Source organism: Sturnira hondurensis, unplaced genomic scaffold (genome assembly GCF_014824575.4).
Source record: "Sturnira hondurensis isolate 20B ecotype Veracruz unplaced genomic scaffold, ASM1482457v3 Scaffold0016081, whole genome shotgun sequence".
In the NCBI taxonomy this organism is placed as follows: domain Eukaryota; kingdom Metazoa; phylum Chordata; class Mammalia; order Chiroptera; family Phyllostomidae; genus Sturnira; species Sturnira hondurensis.
The window spans coordinates 11521-20492 of record NW_028088712.1 but is presented as its reverse complement, the minus strand read 5'-3'; the positions used below and the strand labels follow the sequence as shown (position 1 = coordinate 20492).

The window sequence follows — 8972 nt, the reverse complement described above, 5'->3', positions numbered from 1 at the left end:
ATGACTCACTTTCTTGCAATACTTTATTGAGTAGGTTGGGAATTAAAACCACCATATCTCCAGGGTATGCTTATAATCTCTTTTAACTCAGTATTTTATTTATTTTTTTTGCATTTTATTTTTTATTTTTTTAATATATTTTATTGATTATACCATTACAGTTGTTCTATTCCCCCCTTCATTCCCCTCCACCTGCACACTCCCTCCCCCACCATTCTCCCCACCTTAGTTTATAACCACGTGTCTCAAGTTCTTTAGATTTTATATTTCCCCTACTATTCCTGCCCTCCCCCCTATCTATTTTCTACCTACTGTCTATGCTATTTTCTGTACCTTCTCCCCCCTTCTCCTCCTCCCACTCCCCTGTTGCTAACCCTCCATGTGTTCTTCATTTCTATGGTTCCACTCCTGATCTAGCTGTCCTCTTGGTTTGCTTTTGTTTTAGGCGTGGTTGTTAATAACTGTGAGTTTGCTGTCCTTTCACTGTCAATATTTTTCATCTTCTTTTTCTTAGATAAGTCCCTTTAGCATTTCATATAATAAGGGCTTGGTGATGATGAACTCCTTGAACTTGACCTTATCTGAGAAGCACTTTATCTGTCCTTCCATTCTAAATGAAAGCTTTGCTGGATAAAGCAATCTTGGCTGTAGGTCTTTGGATTTCATGACTTGGAATACTTCTTTCCAGCCCCTTCTTGCCTGTAAGGTCTCTTTTGAGAAATCCACTGACAGTCTGATGGGAACTCCTTTGTAGGTGACTGTCCCCTTATCTCTTGCTGCTTCTAGAATTCTCTCCTTCATTTTAATCTTGGCTAATATAATAATGATGTGCCTTGGTGTGTTCCTTCTTGGGTCCAAGTTCTTTGGGACTCTCTGACCTTCCTGGATTTCCTGAAAGTTTATTTCCTTTGCCAGACTGGGGAAGTTCTCCTTTATTATTTGTTCAAATAAGTTTTCCACTCGTGGCTGTTTCTTTTTCCCTTCTGGTACCCCTATAGTCTGGATATTGGAATGTTTAAAGATGTCCTGGAGGTTCCTAAGCCTCTCCTCATTTTTTTGAATTCTCATTTCATTCATTCCTTTCTGGTTGTATGTTTTCTTCTTCCTTCTGGTCCATTCCATTGATTTGAGTCCCAGTTTCCTTTCCACCACTTTGGTTTCCTGTGCATCTCCCTTCATTTCAATCAGGTTAGCCTTCACATGTTCCTCTAATTTATGACTATAATCAACCAGTTCTGTGAGCATCCTGATAAACAATGTCTTGAACTGTGTTTCTGAGAGGCTGGCAATTTCTCGGTTGCTTAAGAGTTATCAGCTCTGGGACTTTGAGTTCTTCTTGCGCTATCTTTTGGGCTGTTCGTGCCCTTTACGTAGCAGGATCTGAGCCCTAGGTATTCACCAGAGCAGGGCAACTCAGTCTCTGGGTTGTGACACTGTATGTGGGGGCGGGGTCAAAGAGGAGCAATGTTGTCCTGTCTGCCACCTCCCACTGCCGCCGCCACAGGTGCCCCAGCTGCCACCGTCACCGGGGCCCGCATGTTTCGTCCTACTGCATGCGAGTGTGCCACCGCCGTCAGCCCTCCACCACTGGGTTCGAGCTCCGGGACCTGCGTGGTCCGTCTCACTGTGCACAAATGTGCAACCGCGGTCAGTCTGCCCCACACCCTGACTGGGTCCAGGCTACCTGCGTGCCTAGGTCGGGGGATCTTTCCTGCCAGACCCTGCTCCACTGCTGGCTCCGCCCCTCTTACCATCCCGGTTGAACAGTTTGTTGTTGTCGGACTTGTGTATAATTCAATTTTCTGTTCTTTGGCTGTGTCTTTGTTCTCCAAACCTTTGTTGTATTCAAACTTGGTTGTGGGAGAAGGCACAGTGTTTCCACCTATGCCTCCATCTTGGCGGAAGTCCTTAACTCAGTATTTTATATTCTATGCTTCCATCTTTGTACTTGTCATTCCTTTATATTCTTTTCCCTGTCATTGAAAACTTACTCTGTGCTGCACGTTATGGATTCAGTGATGAATAAAACAGACAACTCCCTGCCCTTAAGTGGAGATGGTTACCTAAAACTGTTCTGTAGAAGGCCATCAACTCCCCTGAACTCCCAAAGTTGAAAATGCAGAGTGAGGAACAGGTAAGAGGTCAATGATGGTGGGTTGTGAGTGGGGGAGAGTGAAATGATAAGGATGGAAAGCCATTCTAAAGTCAGGAGTTTATTCTAGGTGCAGTGGAAAACTTTGAGAGGCAGCAGAAGCAGTCATTGTTAAGTACATGGGTTCTTGAGCTAGCCTGCCCCAATTCAAATCTTGGGACTCGCAGGATCTTACTGTGAGAGCTTGAGCAAGTAACCCATCTCTTTGCTCGCTCATCTGTAAAATGCAGATAATAGAACCTGACTCGTGTTGGTCTGAAAATGGAATGAGTTACTATTATAAAGCACTTTAAGATAGAACTTCTNCGTACCTTGTTGATTTGTGGTCGTCTCCTCTCCTCAACTTCTGGTCATTCAGTGTCCGCTACAGTCTCTGGAGTCCTGCTTTCTTATATGCTGAGTCCCAGTTTAGCATCTGCTGTGTTCTTCCGCAGATCAGCCAGGTCCTTCTCCGGCGCGTGGAGAGAAGCGGAATCCTTTGTCCTACTCCGCCGCCATCTTCCCCCAGAATCTAGGATAGCACTTCTACATAGTAATTGCTAAAGAGGAGTTAAAGTGTTCTAATTGCATTGATTTAAATTTGTAAAAGATAACTATCTGTTGTGTGGGGAATGGGCTGGAGGAGCATCAGTTTGGAGGCTGCGGCAGAAGCCTGTGGAGGGGTGATGACAGCCTGAACTGTAGTGGTAGCAATGAGCTGGACGTAAGTGGATAGATTATGGCTAATGATAGTTAACATTCGTAGAGTATGAATTACATACCAGACACTAGCCTAAGCTCTTTACACGTTTTACCTCTTAGTACTTCACAATAACCTATGCGCTTGGTAGTATTGTTATTGTCACTTTACAGAGGAGGAAAATGAGCTAGTAACTTGCCCAGGATCACTCACCAGTTAACAGTGGAGCCAAAAATCAAAACCAGGCAGTATGAATCGACACTCCACAACTGTCATCTCTCTGCTTTACTGCCTCTCATGAATGACAGCAGGAAAGACCTCATACGCTCTGATTATGTAATCACCATAATCAGATTCTTGCTATGTTAGAATTATTGATATTTGTGGATATGATGATATGCTTCTTCAACATGTCGTCACTTTAAGCTTCTCAGTTTTGTGGACCATGGGAGGGACAACAATGGTATAGAACCTAAAAATATATTTTTTAAAGTTTTTTATTCTCATGTGAGGGCATTTCCATTGCTTTTTTGGAAAGAGAGAAGAATGGAGAGAGAGAAGTGGGATGCTAGAGAAGCATTGAAGGCTTGCCTTTGGATCCACCCAGACTGGGGATCTGTGCCAGGACTGGGGATCATATACCTCCAGATTGGGGTCACGCACTCCCCCACCCAGCTGGAGGATGAACCTGAAACCCTTTGGTTTCAGGAGAATGCTCCAACCATTGAGCCACACTGGCTAGGGTGAACCTAAAAATATTTTTAACATTTTGAGGCATTTATTTAGTCAAGTGAAATTTGCTCATTAAAAATTATTACTGCCCTGGCTAGTCTGGCTCAGTTGGTTGTGCATCGTCCCACAAGATCAAGCGTCGCTGCTTCAGTTTCAGTTGGGGCACATGCCCTGGGTTATGGGCCTGGTCCCCAATCCAAGTGCCTGCAAGATGCAATCAGTGTTTCTCACATCAATGTTTCTCTCTCATTCTCCCTACCTTCCACTCTCTCTAAATAAATACATTTTAAAAAATCTTTTAAAAATTATTACTGAAACCATGAGATATGTAACTTTGTAAAAGGATTCATTTTTTAAAAAACTTCATCCAATGCTATATAAGATAGAAAATTTCTTTCCTAGGGGTGTCCAACATTCTGGTGTCTCTGGGCCACACTGGAAGAAGAAGAGTTGTCTTGGGCCACACATTTAATGCACAAACACTAATGAAAGCAAGAAAATCTCATAGTGTTTTAAGTAAATTTACAGTCTTGTGTTGGGCTCCATTCATAGTCATCCTGGGCTGCACGTAGCCTGCAGGCTGTGGGCTGGATGCTCCTATCCCAGGTAACCGTCTTGCCTATGAGGCAGCAATTTTCAATCTTTTTAATCTCATGGCACACATAAACGAATTACTAAATTCTGCGGCACTCTAAAAATATTTTTAGTCTATCTGACAAAAAATAGTTATGATGTTGATTCACACCAGATGGCTATTGTTGTGTTGGCTGTTGTAATTTTTCTATTTGACAACCTAAGGGAAAAGAGACCAGTGCTCCTGACTAAATAGTCATGTATCGCAGACTTTGAAAATTCTTGCTGCACACCAGTGTGCCTCTTGTACACACCATTGTGCTGCAACACACTGGTTGAAAATTGCTGTTGTGTGGAAGTAGAGTTTTTAGTTAGGCAAACTGCTAGAGACTGAAGACTGTATTTCCCACTCTTGCTTGGATCTGGGAGTGGCTGTGTGATTAGGTTATGGCCAATGTGGTTCATTTGTATCTTATGCACGAATTTGCAAACATTTGTCTTTTCTTCTTTTGGGACCAGCATCTCCAGAAGCTTTCTTGTCCCTGCTTTATAACTAGGATAAATGGTGGAGAAAATATTGTGATATTAGGCATCCAGTAATACTTTTGTGGACATTTCTGTCTTTTGAGTAAGCTTAAGATTGGATGCAGGTCTTTTCCACGGTACCCCAGATATTACAAGGATAAAGCGCCTAGGATCCAAAATCCCAACAAAATCTGTTCTGCCAAAATACAAGATGAAACCAACCATAAATATTGTAGACCCTATTAATACATTAATAACAGGCAAAATGACCAAAAGTCTCTTATAGGCAGCATATAAACCCAAAGAAGCCCACACCAAGATCACCATAATTAAAACACCAAAGGTTAAACACAAAAAGAGAATCTTTGAAAAAAAACACACACACACAGAAAAGCAATTATTTACCTACAAGGGAACTCCCAAAAGACTGTCAGATGGTTTCTCAACAGAAACTTTACAGGCCAGAAGGGATGGGTACAAAATACTCAAAGTGATGAAAAGAAAAGACCAAGATTATTCTACCCAGCAAATCTATCATTTAGAATCAAAGGAAAAATAAAGAGTTTCCCAGATAAGAAAAAGCTAAAAATGTTCATCACCACCAAACCAGTGTTATAAAAAAAGTTAAAGGGTCTTCAAGAAGAAAAAGAAAAATATGAATAAAAAGTAGCAATTAATATATATCTACCAACAATTATTTTAAATGCAAATGACTTAAATGCTGACATTGGGTGATGGCCTGGATAAGAAAACAAGACCCTGCCCTGGCTGGCGTAGCTCAGTGGGTTGAGCACGGGCCTGTGAACCACACGATCACGGTTCGATTCCCAGTCAGGGCACATGCCTGGGTTGCAGGCCAGTTCCCAGCAAGGAACTTACAAGAGGCAACCATACATTGATGTTTCTCTCCTTCTCTCCTTCCCTTCCCCTTTAAAGATAAATAAATAAAATCTAACAAAAAAGAAAGAAAGAAAACAAGACCCTTATATATGCTGCCTACAAGAGACTCGCTTCAGATCAAAAGACACACACAGACTGAAAGTTAAAAATGGAAAAAGATATTTAACAAAATGGAAATTTTTTTAAAAGCTTGGATTGCAATAGTTATACCAGACAAAATAGACTTTAAAACAAAGACTATAGCCAAGAGACAAAGAACAATCCAGTAATTTCACTTCTGGGTATTGACCTGAAGAAACCCAAAACACTAAATCGAAAAAACTAAGACATGCATCCCCATGTTCATTTTAGCATTATTTACAATAGCCAAGATATAGAAGCAACTTAAGTATCCATCAACCAATGAATGAATAAAGAAGTGGTATGTATATAAAAATATGATTCAACAAAAATTAAAATCTTGCCATTTCAACAACATGATGGACATAGAAGGTATGTGTTGAGTCAGATAAGTCAGAAAGAGAAAGACAAATTGCACATGATTTCACTTACATTTGAAATCGAAAAAACAAAATAAATGAACAAGAAATAGACTCATAGATACAGAGAAGATTTTGACCACTGCTGGATGGGTGGGAGTTTTGGGGGGATGGGTGAAAAAGGTAAGTGGATTTAAAAATACGAACTGGTAGTAATGGAACAGTCATAGGAATGTAGAGTACAGCATAGACAATTGAGGGGAACCTGGTCCTGCAGAGTTCAGCCAGTTGCGGATGAAATGAGTCGTCCTGGACACAATCTGTTCCAGTGGGAAAGAGGGTGGTGATTCCCTCTAGTGGAGAATGTCCTGAGCTCTTCTCTGAAATGACTTTTATTGGGATCAGTATGTGCAGGTGTATACAGTATGCATGCAGAGCTCATTAATCAATGTCTAAAGGCCATCGTTACAGAAAACATATTGTTTACAGCTAACAGCTGAAGGAACGTAGAGATTTGCTTCAGGTCAGGATCTGTTAGACACACTGATGCCAAATGGTCATTAAGGCGTGGTTCATGAGATCAGGAATTCACTCCTCCTGCTTTGTACTTAGGTATCTGATTCATGGCGACAGAGCTATACAAAGCAAAGCAAGCCTCATAGGGTACAATGCATTCTTTAGGCCTTATCCCCCACAGGAACACTTGATGCTAGTATTGGGTCATGACTGCCTCCTGCATTCCTGGTGGTCTGGTCAAGACCTACAAGCCTCTTTGAAGGCCTCGCTTGTGTGGGGCTACAGTCTCCAATACCACACAAAGTGGTCCCCAACATTTCCCCCTTTTTGTTTGCTATGTCGGACATAGTGGTAAGCCCGATGAAACCTGCTACTTGCTTTTCACGTATGCAGTCCTTGGAAAACAATTTGTATACATATCTCAAGGCACAAAAGAACACAATGATCAGGAGGCATCCCATAGCCCCCATGACCCAGGCATGTAAATTTAGCCCTTCAAACCAAGTCTTTGGATTGAGCCATTGTAAGTTGTGAGGCAGGGTCTGAAAGACCCTCTGTTCAGTGAGCTGTTTAATGTCCTGGAGTTGTTTATGTATCTCAGACTAAAGTTGATTGATTTGTCCCTTGAGATTGGTGGAAAAGGCCCCTCACAAGCGATGCTGGACCTCCTCCCATGACTGCTAACTGGAGTTCCACTTCAGGGGGGGTAACACAGCTTAGAGAAGTCTGGATCCAGGAAGTCCAATGGAAGGGAGGTGGCTGGAGGAGTGTGTTGGCCTTTTCCATGATAGGGCTTCAACCACTTTCCGGCAGCTACAGGGTCCTTCTGAAGAGGAGACACAAGCATGCCCTCTTCCCCCAGTTAGTAAATCAACAGGTCGTTTGTGGCTGGTGAGGAAGGAAAAGCCATTCGATCATTTCAAATTTTGAGGTTAACTGTTCTAACACTCCTGTAGGTGTGTGAAGAGTAGGAAAACAAAATAACCACACAGGATGCGAGAAATCTGGAGTTACGTTCCTACTTTGCATTGCTTGATTGATAAGATTTAGCTCAGCTCGCGCCAGTGGGGAGAGACGCCCCCTTGAGAGAGTTATAGTCACTCCTGCTACTTACCCGCACTTCATTGACTTTCTTCACTTCGACATTCAGAGCATTGGGCAGAAATCACCTGGCGTCAACACCTGCCACGGGGCCTTCACGATGCTTTGTTTTAATTGACAGGTGGGTGGGGGAGAGGCGGGGCGGGGGGCGGGGGCAGACCCGGCCTGTCCTATCCACGCTGGGCATGGGAGAAGGTGGCTCCCACGCACGGGGAGGAAGGCCTCCATGATGTTAACTTAGCATCTCCTTTTAAAGTAGCAAATAAATTAGTAAGCTGGTGTTACCAAGGTTTTAATTAGAACTTTCCGATACCATGGAGTCACGTGAAAGCCATTAGCTATGGCCCCTGGCTTCCTGTCACTTTCTCCTCCTCTTCTTCCGGTTTAGCCCCGAGGCCTGACCCCCACATTCCTCCGAGGGCTCCTCTTCGACCGGCTTTAAGCCCTTAACGATTGGCTGCCCGGTTTGCAATGAGCGGGGAGAAGTGGGAACTAGGCTCCAAGTGAGGAGGCATTGCCAGCCTGCATCTTCTCCCCGCTCTTGGCTCTTCAGTTGCTCTTCAGTTGCTCCCCCACCTTCTCCCAGTTGCTCTTCAGTTGCTCCCCCACCTTCTCCCAGACCGGGAGGTCTACAGATCCCTTGTCCGGGAACCAAGGGCAATAGTAGTTCGCCGTTTGCAAAAGAGTGATTAAATGCTGGTCCTTGAGCCGGCAGCCGGCTGCTGTGAGCAGCTGCTGGAGCAATCGAAGGGAAACTTCTTGTTCCTTGGATAGCCCCGTTCCCATCTCTGCTAGACGGCAGAGAGATAGTAGAAAGACCTCTCTCCTCTTCAGGATTAAGCCTGCGTGGGGAGTGCGCCGCGGGGACCGGCCTGTGATTGCTTTACAGGGGGCCCTCTCGCTGCGGGGCCTTCTGCTTGCGGCTGGCGGGAAACCTCGAGCTCTGTCCAGGTCCAGGTCGCGGCCGATCCTCTCACGCGGGTCTGCTAGTGGCGAGCACCCTGGTGGGCTTTTCACTGCTCCACCCGAGCTCGCGGGGTGTGGCAGTGTCTCGAGGAGAGAAACGCCGAAGGATAGTAGAGAGAAAGTAGAAAGATAGTAGAAACGCCTTTCACTTCGTTGCGCGGCGGTAGTTGTCCCGCTAAGGGCAGGGGGAGAATCTAACGGCGGGGGTGGGGGGGCGGTAAATCCTCCGGCGGGTCGTCCAGCGAGGGGCTGGCAGCCCGGCGGCCGCCCTCTGCCGGGGCGCGCGTCTCCGCTGGCCGCCGCCGCCGCCGCGCTCCGGGTCCCTTCTTCCCCGTCGGAGCCTCGGCGG

At 44.7% G+C, this 8972-nt stretch overlaps 1 long non-coding RNA gene across 1 annotated transcript; it reads right to left on the bottom strand.

Annotated features, from left to right (window-relative positions):
* Positions 1–6189: 6189 nt before the first annotated feature.
* Positions 6190–8246, bottom strand: LOC119000641 (uncharacterized). Its single transcript, XR_005069367.1, has 2 exons — positions 7671–8246; positions 6190–7444 (listed from the first exon to the last, which is right to left on the bottom strand). It is a non-coding gene; the product is annotated as an uncharacterized LOC119000641 (long non-coding RNA).
* Positions 8247–8972: the final 726 nt, after the last annotated feature.